This window comes from Tupaia chinensis, unplaced genomic scaffold (genome assembly GCF_000334495.1).
Source record: "Tupaia chinensis unplaced genomic scaffold, TupChi_1.0 Scaffold000392_1, whole genome shotgun sequence".
NCBI classification, from domain to species: Eukaryota; Metazoa; Chordata; class Mammalia; order Scandentia; family Tupaiidae; genus Tupaia; species Tupaia belangeri.
Genome location: NW_006159894.1, coordinates 4,589,294 through 4,602,367, shown reverse-complemented (window position 1 = coordinate 4,602,367; position 13,074 = coordinate 4,589,294). Strand labels below are relative to the sequence as shown.

General features: G+C 46.3%; 3 pseudogenes; 2 read left to right on the top strand and 1 right to left on the bottom strand.

The window, feature by feature from the left end:
- Nucleotides 1–1,948: 1,948 nt before the first annotated feature.
- LOC102468197 (dynein light chain Tctex-type 1-like) lies at nt 1,949–3,704 on the top strand (annotated as a pseudogene).
- Nucleotides 2,321–3,327, top strand: LOC102467776 (protein SGT1 homolog pseudogene; annotated as a pseudogene).
- Nucleotides 3,705–4,306: 602 nt separating the features above from the next.
- The window catches only part of LOC114008795 (protein FAM210A pseudogene), a 12,067-nt pseudogene continuing 3,299 nt past the window's right edge, over nt 4,307–13,074 (bottom strand).

The window sequence follows — 13,074 nt, the reverse complement described above, 5'->3', positions numbered from 1 at the left end:
TATATACATATATACATATGTGTGTCTATATATACATATATATATACATATATACATATGTGTGTCTATATATACATATATATATACATATATACATATGTGTGTCTATATATACACATATATATACATATATACATATGTGTGTCTATATATACATATATACATATATACATATGTGTGTCCATATATACATATATATACATATATACATATGTGTGTCCATATATACATATATATACATGTATATATATAAAAGAATTCATGAAGTGAGACTGTGATTTAATGATGCTAAAACCGGTAAAAGGGAGTAAGGATCTGGTGAGCCACAAAGCAGTGAGTCGCTGAGTGGTCAGATGACACTGGAGTTGAGACCTGAATGCTGTTAAGGACAGACGTGCCGTAGGCAGCCAACAGCAGAACTCTGGAGCAGGACAAAGAGCAGGAGGAGAGCCCAGTGAGGTCGTAGCACAGACGGGGTTGCAGGGCATAGGAAGGAGCTTGACTCCCCAGGTGCAGGGCGTTGGGAGCCAAGCAAAGGGCTGCATGCACATGCTTCAGCAATGGCTTTCCAGCCTTGTTAGATGGGACATGGAGGATTAAATGCAAAGGTTCCTGTTTCTCAGAGCTTTCCGTCTAGGCCAGGAGACAAAAATAATGTCTAATGCAATTATGGAGCAATCTCTGGCTAAGCCGTGGCTCTAATTCTACTCAAAGGCATTTGGGGAAGGTGAGATCAGTGTGAGCAGACACAGAGGACTTCGCGAGGGAAGAGTGGGATCAACCTCGGAGAGGGACAGCAGTGCTTTAGCTGCGCACACCCGCTCCTCCTTCCATTGCAAACTGCTCGCCGTTCTCAGCCCTTCTGCCCACAAACCTTCTTTCTCAGCCGAGGGCTGGAGAATGACTGCTAAAGTCTGGGAAGATTAGGGGGTCGGGGAGACAGAAAGCTGTCTAGTAACAGAAATGAAATTACAGATAGATGAGAGGAACAGGCTAGCCACATGGCCTGGTGGTTAAGGGAATCAGATCCCACATGACCCACCACGTGCTTTGAGTTCAGTGGCCTGAAAAGCACCCATGGTGCATGTACTTGCGTGTCTCAAGCCTGAGCAGGATGGAGAAATGCAGAAGGATTGTGGTGTGCTCACGCCCCAGAGAGGGGTACTTTCTCTCTGCCTCTTTCTGGAAAGCATATGTGCCCCCCTGACAACTTTTAAAAGGAGGAACAATTTCTAGTGTTCTAATATACAGTAAAACATAGTTAACAATTTACTGTGTATCTCAGAGTAACTAAAAAGTAGGATTTGGGCTGTTCCCAACACAAAGTAATGACAAATGGCTGAGGCGCCAGGTGCACTAATTACCCTGATTTAATCACTACGTGTTAGATTCTTTTGCTGAAAATATCACATCATACCCCACAAATATGTACAGCTATTACATGTTAATAAAAATACACTTAAATAGGACCAGCAGTTGGTGTAATGACTATGTCGCTGGACTCCCATGTAGTCGACCACGGTTCGAGTGTCAGACATGGTGGCTTAAACTCACACCGCGCGCGTGTGCGTGCGTGCCCAAGATCCCAAGAGGAAAATGGAGAAGGGATTGCAGCATGGCCATCCCCCCCCAGGGGGTGATTTCTCGCTTTCTGTCTCTCCGTTGCTCTCTGTCTTTCCGGTGAGTGCATGCGCCCTACAGCAAAAAACCTCTCCCCCCAAAATAAATAAATAAACTTAAAAAAAAAAACTTTCTCAAATTAGCATTCCTGGCAGATGCTTTGAGTTAACTAGAGCTAGCACAGGAGGAGAGAACTCAGTCTACTCCAGACACAGTGGGTTTGGGGAAATTTGGAGGAGGAAGCACTTGCCTAATAAAAAGACCTGAAGATTGAGTGGGATTTGCCTAAATGCAGGTGGCAAAGATGAGGCAGTGCACGGGAGGAAAGATGGAAGACGACCAAGCTGCCAAGGAGACCGCTTTTGTTGTTAATGAAGTGAGCAACATTATCCAAGAGGCCATAGAGAGCACCACTGGCGGGAACACTTCCCAGCACAGCAAGGTGAACCAGCGGACCACCAGTGTGGTGGCGACTCTAAGCAAACTCACCAAGCTGGAGAAGCCTTTTAAAGACATTCCTATCAGGGACTAGTATATGGCATACTGGTTGCATACTGGAGTCCCATGTAGTTGGCAGCAGTTCAAGACCCGGTGGTGGTTAAAAACTCACGCTGAGCCGAGAAGCGTCCCCCTCAGGCGGCGGCGGCTGTGATAACTGCAGTAGTAACAGCTCCAGGAGCGACAACAGTGACTCTTTGGGATGGCAGCCGCTGCAGCAGGACCTGCACCAGCTCAGAGGTTTTTCCACAGCTTCTCAGAGCGGACCCCCAGGCGGCGTTAGAGGAGCTGACTAAGGCTTTGGAACAGAAACCAGATGATGCGCAATATTATTGTCAAAGAGCTTATTGTCACATTCTTCTTGGGAATGACTGTGATGCTATTGCCGATGCAAAGAAGTCTCTTGAACTCAATCCAAATAATCCCACTGCTATGCTGAGAAAAGGGATATGTGAATACCATGAAGAAAACTATGCTGCTGCCCTAGAAACTTTGAAAGAAGGACAGAAATTAGATAGTGTAGATGCAGATTTTGTTGTCTGGATTAAGAGGTGTCAAGATGCTCAGAATGGATCAGAACCTGAGGTGAATCACTCTGCGTCCCAGCAGACTCAGCAGTCAAAACTCAAGGATGAGTGGTATCAGACAGAATCCCATGTAATCATTACACTCATGATCAAGAACGTTCAGAAGAATGATGTAAATGTGGAATTGTCAGAAAAAGAGTTGTCTGCTTCGGTCGAACTTCCTTCTGGAGAGGATTACAATTTGAAATTAAGACTTCTTTATCCTATAATACCAGAACAGAGCATATTTAAAGTGCTTTCAACAAAGATTGAAGTTAAAATGAAAAATACAGAGGCTGTGAGATGGGAAAAACTAGAAGGGCGGGGAGCTGTGCCTAAGCCTCAACAGTTCATCGCAGATGTAAAGAACCTATATCTCTCGTCATCTCACTATGCAAGACACTGGGATAAATTGGTTGGTGAGATCACAGGAGAAGAAAAGACTGAGAAGTTGGAGGGAGATGCAGCTTTAAACAAATTATTTCAGCAGATCTATTCAGATGGTTCTGACGAAGTGAAACGTGCCATGAACAAATCATTTATGGAGTCTGGTGGTACAGTTTTGAGTACCAATTGGTCTGATGTAGGTAAAAGGAAAGTTGAAATCAGTCCTCCTGATGATATGGAATGGAAAAAATATTGAATAAATTAATTTGCTATCAAAGAAAAACACCACCACAACAACTCACGCTGGGCCCATGTGCGTGGTGCCCAAAATCCTGAGAGGAGAATGGAGGAGAAGGAACTGGGGGGCATAGCCATCCCCCATGGGGAGTGATTTCTTGCTTTCTGTCTCTCTGTCTCTCTGGTGAGCACACACACCCTATAGCAAAAATCTCTCTCAAAACAAACAAACAAATTAAAACCACTCTGTGACCTGTGTGATTATGCAGAAGAACGGGACTGCAGTGCACACAGTGAGTTCCTGCTCCTGGGACAGCCCCGCTGAAGAGCTGCACTGTGGGGTGGAAAAATGAGACCATGTACTGTATCGCTAATGCCTTTGGACTGTCCATCTGACCTCCTCGCCCCGCCTGTGCCCTTCCTCCTTGTCTCACAACTCTGTTCCTCTCCTAACGGTGAGCCCTGGATTCGATGAACACCTTTCTCATCTTCTTTAAGTGTGTTTTGTGGCACTCTCAAAACGTAGAGAAAAAAAAAAAAAAACAGATGGCACTGTTACAAGAAGTGTGTGTCTCAAGTCAGAAAAGGGATTCGCTGCAGGTAGTCTGAAGCCCGTGTTGTCATTTGTCTTAACTGGATATTTCCTTACGAAGGTGATAAAAACTACAATCCGCTAGTGTGAAACATTCTCTACTTCGAAATGATTCAAAAACACTAATTTTCCATACTTTATACTTTTGTTAGGATAATACATTATTCGAATGTTACAAAAGAGACAATAGTTCCTTCCAGAAGCACAGCATGTGCTAAGATCTGGGGGTGGGAAGGAGGAGGGCAGGTAATCTGCAGGGCAGAGGGCAGAGGGCAGAAGGGTCTGAAGACATGATCATAGAGAGCAGTGGGAGTCTTGTGGAGTGTGTGGGATTTAGGTGACAGCAATGGAACAGCTTTGAAGGGCTTAAGTAGAGTGAGGGGGGACCCCAGTCTAGCTCCCAACATCACTTGAGCTTCCCTGCAGACCAGGCAACACATAGGTCAGGAGGCTGTGGCAGGAACCCAGGGGCCAGAGTGGAGTAGTGTCAGGGGGAGTGGAGACAAGTGGGTGGCTTAGAGACCATTCAGGAGATGAAATTGCTCAAAACTGGTGATGAGATGTGAAGGTAGAAAAGGGCATCAAGGACAGAGTCCAGCTCCTCATGAATCCTTTGCCTCTCCATGGATAAGGGAGAAATGAAAAATGGCCCACTCATTGGGCTGTTCTTTCAGAGTTAAAACCCACAGGAAGTCAGCAGTCCCTGAAGCGTCCCCAGACGAGGCCCACATCTCTACAGAGAACTCAATGCACCAGATATGCAGCTGTTTCTTACTTCTGCTTTAGGTTTAGGGCAAGTTGTGCAGAGAGCCCTGTAAGTCCAGGGCAAGTCATTTTTCATGGCACTGCGCAGTCACCCAGCCTTTGAAAACCACTCAACATTTCAATCTGCTGGTGTCCCATCATTGCAGAAAACCATCCAAAGACTCAGAGGCTAGGGATGTTATCCACAGTCATGCAGCAGATGGCGATGAGCAGAGTTAGAATCAAATATCCCCAATTTATTAAATCACTTACTGCTCAGCCCTCAACGAATTGAGCGCCTTAAATTATGCCACTTCCCACCTTAGCATAGGTGACAAGTGTAGGAGAAAATGAGGTAGCCCAGACCATCCAAGAGTTAGAGCGGCACCTCCCCCACTTTATCAGGCCAGTCGACCTCTTCCACTTCACAAGCAAACCCCAGGGTTTGGCTCTGGAGCAATGAGCTGGCAGGGATCCACGTCTATATAATCTCGGTCCTTCCTGACTCTGCTTCTCCTGGACTAGCTTTGAATAGCGTGAAGGTGGAGCGGGCGTGTTCAGGCTCTGAAGTGGGACATTTGAGCAGAATCTCACCCCTGGCAGGGAGCTGTGGGTGAGGTGGCACCCCGAACCTCCACTCTCACCCTGGTCACCCCTAACAGTCACCTGCACGTCTCCCGTGTGCCAGGCACTACGCAGATGTGACCTGGATGCACTTCCCCTCAGGCCGCGATAAGCTTACAGAGAATGCGGTGGGGGGGGGGCATATTTGTATAGCTCGTCTTCTGAATTCTAGCGCCCTTCTCTGCTGACCTCCTCCAGTGGAATATGACAATTCCACAGCTGAATTGCTGTCCACAAGCCGAGAGACGTCTAAAGACTTGGGAGCAGGCAAGAGATGATGGAGAGGGGAAAGCTGGAGCCTCAGAGGCTGGGAGGCCCATGATGGGAAATCCTTGTGGGGGTTGGTCCCAGAAACAGAAAGTGTGGTGAGCCCACAGTCTAGGCCTCCTCATCCCCTGCACCTGCATGCCCTCATTCAACAGTCATTCAGCAAATGTTATTAGACACCTGCTTGAAGTGTTTGGGAGCTTGAAGGATAATAGCAAACCCAACAGACTAAAATCTGCTTTCTGTAACTGGTACTGTAGTGGGGGAGACAGGTGCCCACAGAAATATGGAGTGGGAGAGAGCAATGTGTGGTTAGCAGGAAAGCTAAGTCAGGAAGGGAGGCATATGGAGCAGACAGAATGTGCGAGGGGAATAGGAGTGACTGGGAGAAGCCAGGGAGGGCTTCCTGAAAGAGGTGCATTTTTGTGAGTAACTGAAGGAAACAAGGGAGCAAGCCTTGCTGATCCTTGGGGGGAAAGCCTTCCAGACAGAGGAACAGAAAAATGCACGTTTCCTGGGATGGAATTGTTCTCAGAGTATTAGTGAAACATCAAGTCTCGCCCTGATGCTGGGCAGAGTGAGGAGGGTGGTGAGAGTAGCATGGGCTGAAGTCCGAGGGGTGGTTGTCCAGAATACAAACCTGACATGTGTTCAGTTGTTTTGTGTTTAGGTTGGAACAGGGCTTCTGGGGGACATGAACATTTGATCTGGTCTCCGCCAGAACACCAGAAATAAGGAAAGTGAATCTTGAGAAGAGGAAAGATTTGTCCAAGCTCACACAGCAAGAATAGCAGAAGCTGGATTTGATGCTGAGACTGAAGCCTCTGCTCTTCCCACTGTAGTCAGTTAAAGCGTGGGCACTCACAGAGAGGAAGAGGAACAGTGTGTTATTCAGACACCCTGCTCCACAGTCCGGCCGCGCCTCATTCACCTTTTTGAGTTACTCAAATCTGGTCAAGGAAGGTGGGAGAAAGTGGGATCCATTCAGATGTCACGGACCCCTGCCCAGCTGTCACTGTCTCGAGGGCCAAACCCCGAGGACAGGAACGGCCCAATCAGCACATAATCGTGGGATCCTAGAGTGGATCCCACATGGTCTAGGTGACCATGTATCCCTGTGTGCATGGGACAGTTCTTACTGCAAGTCCCCCTTTGATCCTCTAAGGTGACTCCAGCTTGGAGGATGAACAATGTTGTCACCCTGCTGTGTCCCCATGCATAGGCAGATGCCCTGTGTTACACACTCCGTACTTCTCAATAAAATACTCCAGCTTTTTTAGTGACATATGTGCCTTTTTTTCCCCCCAGAGAGTACATGGACCTGCGTGAGAAAGAAAGAGAGAGAAAATGCCCCAAGAGGCCTGGTCATGCCTCAATCCTCTTTTTTTTTTTTTCTCTCTCTGATTCTTCATCCCACCCCTATCTTAGAAATGCACATGCTGTCATGTTTTTCTAGCCAACAGTGCTGGGACTCAATCCCTAGTCAACCAGTGGGATCTCTGTGTAGCCCCCAACCCTGTGCTGCGGAGACAGCCCTGTATGTGGGTCTGTTTTCTGTCCTTGGGGTCTTTCGTTATCATCAGCAGAAATACACACTCTAGGCATTGGTCAGCATTTGAAATGATCTAATAAAAAATGGAGGCTAGAACCAGCCCTTGAGTCAGAGGCTTTGTTGTTTTTTATTTGTTTGTTTTGTTTTTGAGAGGTTTTCGCTATAGGGCGTGTGTGCTTGCAAGACAGACAGAGAGAGACATTGAGACAGAAAGCGAAAAATCACCCCCCACGGGGGATGGTCACACCGCAATCCCTTCTCCTCCATTCTCCTCTCAGGATCTTGGGCACGCACGCACACGCGCCCGGCATGAGTTTTAAGCCACTGGGTCCAGGACGCGAACCGCGTTCGACTACATGAGAGTCCAGCGACATAACCATTACTCTACCTGCTGGTCCCAAGTCAGAGGCTTTGTAAACTGCTGTGATGGGGGTGGAATCATCTTTCCTGCCTGAAACGTGTTGATGGAGATGTGTAAACTGACTGGGCGTGTTCAGGCACCTCTGCTCTTGTACAGTGGCCTGTACTCTCCAGCAGGCCACCCTGGGCTCATGATTGGCCATAGGCTCTTTGGAGGGTTTCACTGGATAAAGGTGCATAGTTTATCTGATTCCTGCTCTAAACTATTGTTACATTTGTCCTGCTGCTAAACTATTGTTACATTTGTCTGAAGAGAAACTTTTATGTAAGATGCTGAGGAAATCCTTCAAAAAACAGAGAGCTGAGTCTTCCTCTAGCTTACGACATTACAGGTTTGTGTGGATCTGTTGGCTAGGAAGCAAATGTAGGTGTGTCAGAGTCCCAACGGAGACTTGCTTTCTCTGTAACCTTTGCCAGCAGAGGCTGCCCGTACCTACCAAGGAATAACTGAAGGATTATGAACAATCCAATTGTCCTGGGTGGGTTCACAACACCCGGGAGCTGGCAAGACCCCAGGGGAGGAGTAGCAGCAGGATGTGTGTCCAAGCAAAGAGAAGCTTGGGTGTCCTCACAGGTGTTCTTCAGCCCCATCCAGCAGGAGCCCTATGTACTCAGAGAACATGGAAGATTCAAGGAGAATCCTTGGACCAGTGGCTAGAAAGAGTTTCACCCATCCTACCTGATCATTTCTCAAATCTGCCACCTTTGAGGATGGGCCATCTCAAGGGACACCGGTATGGGAGATGATGATCCTAGAACTAGATCTCTTCTCAGAGAAAAAAGGAGAGGAGGCATAGAAGTGAGCAGGACAGGGCTCAAAACAGGAATTTGATTAATGGGAATTTAATTTATAGAAAAAAAGAAATTTACAGGCCAGCAGGTAACATGGTGGTTAAGGTGGCCAGATTGTACATGGTCAACTGTGTGGTTCAAGTCCTGGACCAGAGACTTGAAAATAGCCAGGTCCATTTATATGCAAGCTCAAAATCTTGAAAGGAGAATGGAGGAGAAGGGATTGAGGCATGGCCATCCTCCTGGCAGAAGGTGGAGGGTAGGACTTCTTACTTTCCCATCTTCTCTCTCCAGTGAATGTACATACTCCATAGCAAAACATTTTTTTTAAAGAATAAAGAAGTTTATATCTCTTTCACAGCTTAGTTTTCTTTTTTTGTAGAGGTTTTTGCTATGTGGCGCGTGCGCTCACCAGACAGAGAGACAGAAAGCGAGAAATCACCCCCCAGGGGGGATGGCCACGCCACAATCTCTTCTCCTCCATTCTCCTCTCGGGATCTTGGGCACGCACGCACACACACCCGGCGTGAGTTTTAAGCCACCGGGTCCGGGACGCGAACCGCAGTGGTCAACTACATGGGAGATAACAGCGACATAGCCATTTCGCTAACTACTGGTCCCTTTCACAGCTTAGTTTTTAAACTGATTCGTTCTTTTTTCATTTTTTTTTTTAAGAGAGATTTTTGCCATAGGGTACATGCACTCACCAGAGAGACAGAATGACAGAAAGCAAGAAGTTACCTCCCAGGGGAGATGGCTACACCACAATCCCTTTTCCTTCATTCTCCTCTCAGGATTTTGGGCACACATGTACATGCACCCAGCATGAGTTTTAAGCTGCCGGGTCCAGGACTTGAACCATGATTGACTATGTGGGAGTCCAGCAATGCAACCATTATACCATCTGCTGGTCCCAGAGCATGATTCATTCTTGTTTGGACAGTTATCACTAAACCCTTATATATGTCCACTGATCACATATTTATATATAGATTTATTCAATGGTATTTCTGGCAGGTACAGTTCTAGTGTTGGGGATACTACAGTGAACAAAGACAATGAAAATGTGATTGGCACTTGGCATTTCCATATAATAAAATAGTTGGCAATAAAAAGAAATGGAGCGCCGATAAGTGCTACACATAAATGACCCTTGAAAACACTACACTAAGGGAAAGAAACCAGACACACAAAAAGCTCCCATTTGGTATGATCTTATGTCCATGAAACGTCCAGAACAGGCAAATCAGTGGAGAAGGAAAATAGTCTAACAATTGCCAAGGTATGGGAGGAAGTGAAGCAAGCAAGGAGTGACTACTAATAAATATCAAGGATCTTTTTAGAATATTGAAAATGTTCTAAATTGATTGTGGCAATGATTGCATAACTGTGAATTTACTAAAAACCACTGTACACATTAAATGGGTGAATTGTACAGTACGTGAATTTCTCTCTCAATAAACTGTTAAGAAAATCACCAAGTTTAAACTTCTATTACATTCAAGTTAATATAAGTAACATTTTAAAAATTCATAGATACGATGGTTGCTCCCTAAACGGCAACTGTAGTTACGCTCCTGGGTTTGTCTGATGCCATTACTATTTCTCCCAGTGAGTCATTCAGGACACAAACTAAGTGAGACTTTGGCCATTCGAAGTTTGCAAAATAAAGGAAAAAATTGTGGATTTTCTAGAGTTTTCATCAACTCCACCCTGTTGAGTTTCCATTAGCCTAGAGAAGTGAGAGTCAGGAGGTTGTGGAAGGAATTTCCTTAACACAGAGTTGTTGCAAAGTCTTTCCAAGCCTGTTTGGCAGCTGGCATGCCTTCAGAAGCATGCCTGAAACAAGCACTAGGAAGCAGGTAGGTTCTTGGAGGAAAGAGCCCAGGAAGCAGGAGTGAGGGACTGGAGAGAGTGAGACCCTGAGGGGAAAGCCAGTTGAAAGTGCATTACTGAGCTGATCACCACCCAGGGAAAGTATACCCAAAGTCTACTGGGCCTCTCTGAGGCACCATGCTGAATGTGATGTGCAGAAACATCCTTCTGGGGACCAGCAGATGGTGTACTGGTTACATGGCTGGACTCCCACATAGTCAACTACAGTTCAAGTCCTGGACCCGAACCCTGGACCCGGCAGCTTAATCTTCACTCCAGGTGCATGTGTGTGCATGTGTGCTCAAAATCCCTAGAGAAGAAAGGAGAGGGATTGCGGTGTGGACATCCCCTGGGGGGGGGGGGGGGGATTTCTCTCTCTTTCTGTTTCTCTCTGCCTCTCCAGCAAACACACTTGTCCAATAGCAAAAAATCTCTCTAAAAATAATAATAATAATTTTAAAAAAAAGAACTGTCCTTCTAAAGGGCAGGGAGACAGGCATTTATCTCTCTTGGGTAAGTGTTTATCCAAGGGCATTTACAGCCTCAGTTACAGGCTACATCTAAATGTGTGAGTTCCTTCAGCTTTAGAGAAAGCCTGGAGGTGTCAGTAGAGTCTGGTGTTGGAGGTAGAATGTGGACAGTGGGCGAAGAACTCCCACCACTGTGGCCCTGCAACTAGAGGAGGGCTAAAGGATTGCTGCAGGCCCACAGAAAGTCTGCTTCATGCTGCTCACTCCCAGGAAAGATACAGGTGTGGGGGGAGTGGGGCGGGTTTAACTAACAGACCAAGTCATGGTGGAAGCAAGACACACGTTCCAGACACTTCCCATCATGGCTTCATTCTCTGCTTGCTAAAGGTTTTAAACGTGAGAGATACTCTTCTACTCTAGGAAATGGAAAACCTTGGAAAGTTTAGCAAGTTGCCCGAAGTTAATCTGGAAGGTAAGGTGGGGATGCACCTTAGAGCCCCACCCAGCCACAAAGGCTCTTCTATGCTTTCTGCCTTTCTTGATGATGACACGTTATATCTTACATGGGGGCTCAGATCGCACTCACATACACAAACATAAACATTTCTCAAACCTTTCTTCCTATGGGCAAAGCACTCTGCTATCTGACCCTGGCCCCGAGCCCCAGTCTCCCACAGGGTTCCTGTATTGCAGAGCATGGCCACTGCGGGGCAGCCGCAGCTGGGCCCTGCGCCCCTCCACCTGGTTCCCATCTCCTCTCATTGCCTCTCACCTAAAGGAGGTTAGGACCTCATTGTTTCTCAAGTGGTCATCAGTAATTAAAATTTATTATTAATTTGAGTATAGTGAAACAGGTCTCCCCCTAGATTTCTTCTTGGCCATATTAATACCTCCTTAAAGCAGTAGTTCTTGAACTTTGGCGCACATTAGAATCACCTGGGGAATTTTAAATGTCCCCATGCCCAGGTGCACACAGACCAATTGCATTGAAATGTGTGGGCCTGGGGTGCAGGCAGAAATCTGAACCCACAGGCTGAAAAACACCACTTAGTCTATGGCCCACACCACCTCACACCACCTCAGAGCGATCTTCCTAGAAGGCAGTCCACCTGCGCCTCTCTTCTTCTGAAAACAGAACAAACAAAGCAAAAGACAGGGTTGCCCCATTCCTCTTCAGCTCTAAAGGGCTCCTTCTGTAAGTTTATTAGTTCTTCCATGAGAGAGAGGCAGAGATAGAGATAAGACAGTCTGAGAGACAGGCACCCTCAGTATGTTCCTCACATAGCAATCCACTTCAATTTAAGGCAGGCTGGATGGTGGGCAGGCATGAGCATGCCTGGGCATCGTGCCACGGAAACCAGCTTAAGGTCAAGGTGGGAACATAACTGAACAGCAAGTGGAGGCCATGGAAAGGTTAGGTGCACTGTCCAAGGCCACACAGATGGAAGTAGGACAGGAGCGGGAGCCTCAGGCCCCTGGTGCCCAGTTCAATGCTCTTCTTGCTGTAGAAGATACCTGAGACTGTCTGTCTCAGCCCACCTCTTCCAACTTACACAGCATCGACTCGCCCCCCCAGAACTATTCTGTCTAGTAAAATAGATCACATGTACCATAACCCTGTGGTAGTAAGAATAATGGCTGCCAGTGATGTTCGTGTCCTAATTCCTGGAACATGTGACTATGTTATTAATATGGCAAAAGAGACTTTCAAGATATGATAAAGTTAAGGATCTCAAGATAGAGAGACCTTCCTGAATTACCCAGGTGGCCCCAACATAATCGTAAGGGTCTTTATAAGAAGAAAACAGGAGAGTCAGAGAAGGAGATGTGACAATGAAAGCAGAACTCAGTCTTGCAGGGCTCGAAGCCAAGGAATCTGGCGGCTTCTGGACTAGAAAAGACAAGGCAGAGACAAGGCAGGAGCCTTCAGAAGAACAGCCATTCCAATGTTTTGATTTTAGCCCATTGAGACTGTCTTTAGATTTCTGACCTCCAGAACTATAAAATAATAAACCTATGTTGTCTCAACTTGCTATAGCAGCAACAGAAAACGAAGGCCCCCTTGTATACTCCCCCTTGGTTTCTACCCCTGTGTTTACAAATGTGCCCTGCCTCTTCCCAGGGGCCCCTCACATCTCTACTTATTAAAATGCAGTCCCCATTCCAGTGGAGATGAAAAAGTTACAAGGAAAAAAATACTTAAATGCCCAATATAAATAAAATATGACATCACCCATAATCCAACAAATGAAAATCAAATCCAAAAGGGAAGGTAGTGGTTAATTATACTTAGGTATCCAAAATCAGGGTGCATTTTAGTTCCAGCTCTGCCCCTTTATTAGCTGTGTGACTTGGGAGTCAGTTACTTAAACTCTCTTGGGTCTTTTGATGGTCTTTTGATATGTCAGCTTGCCAATAAGCAACAATTCC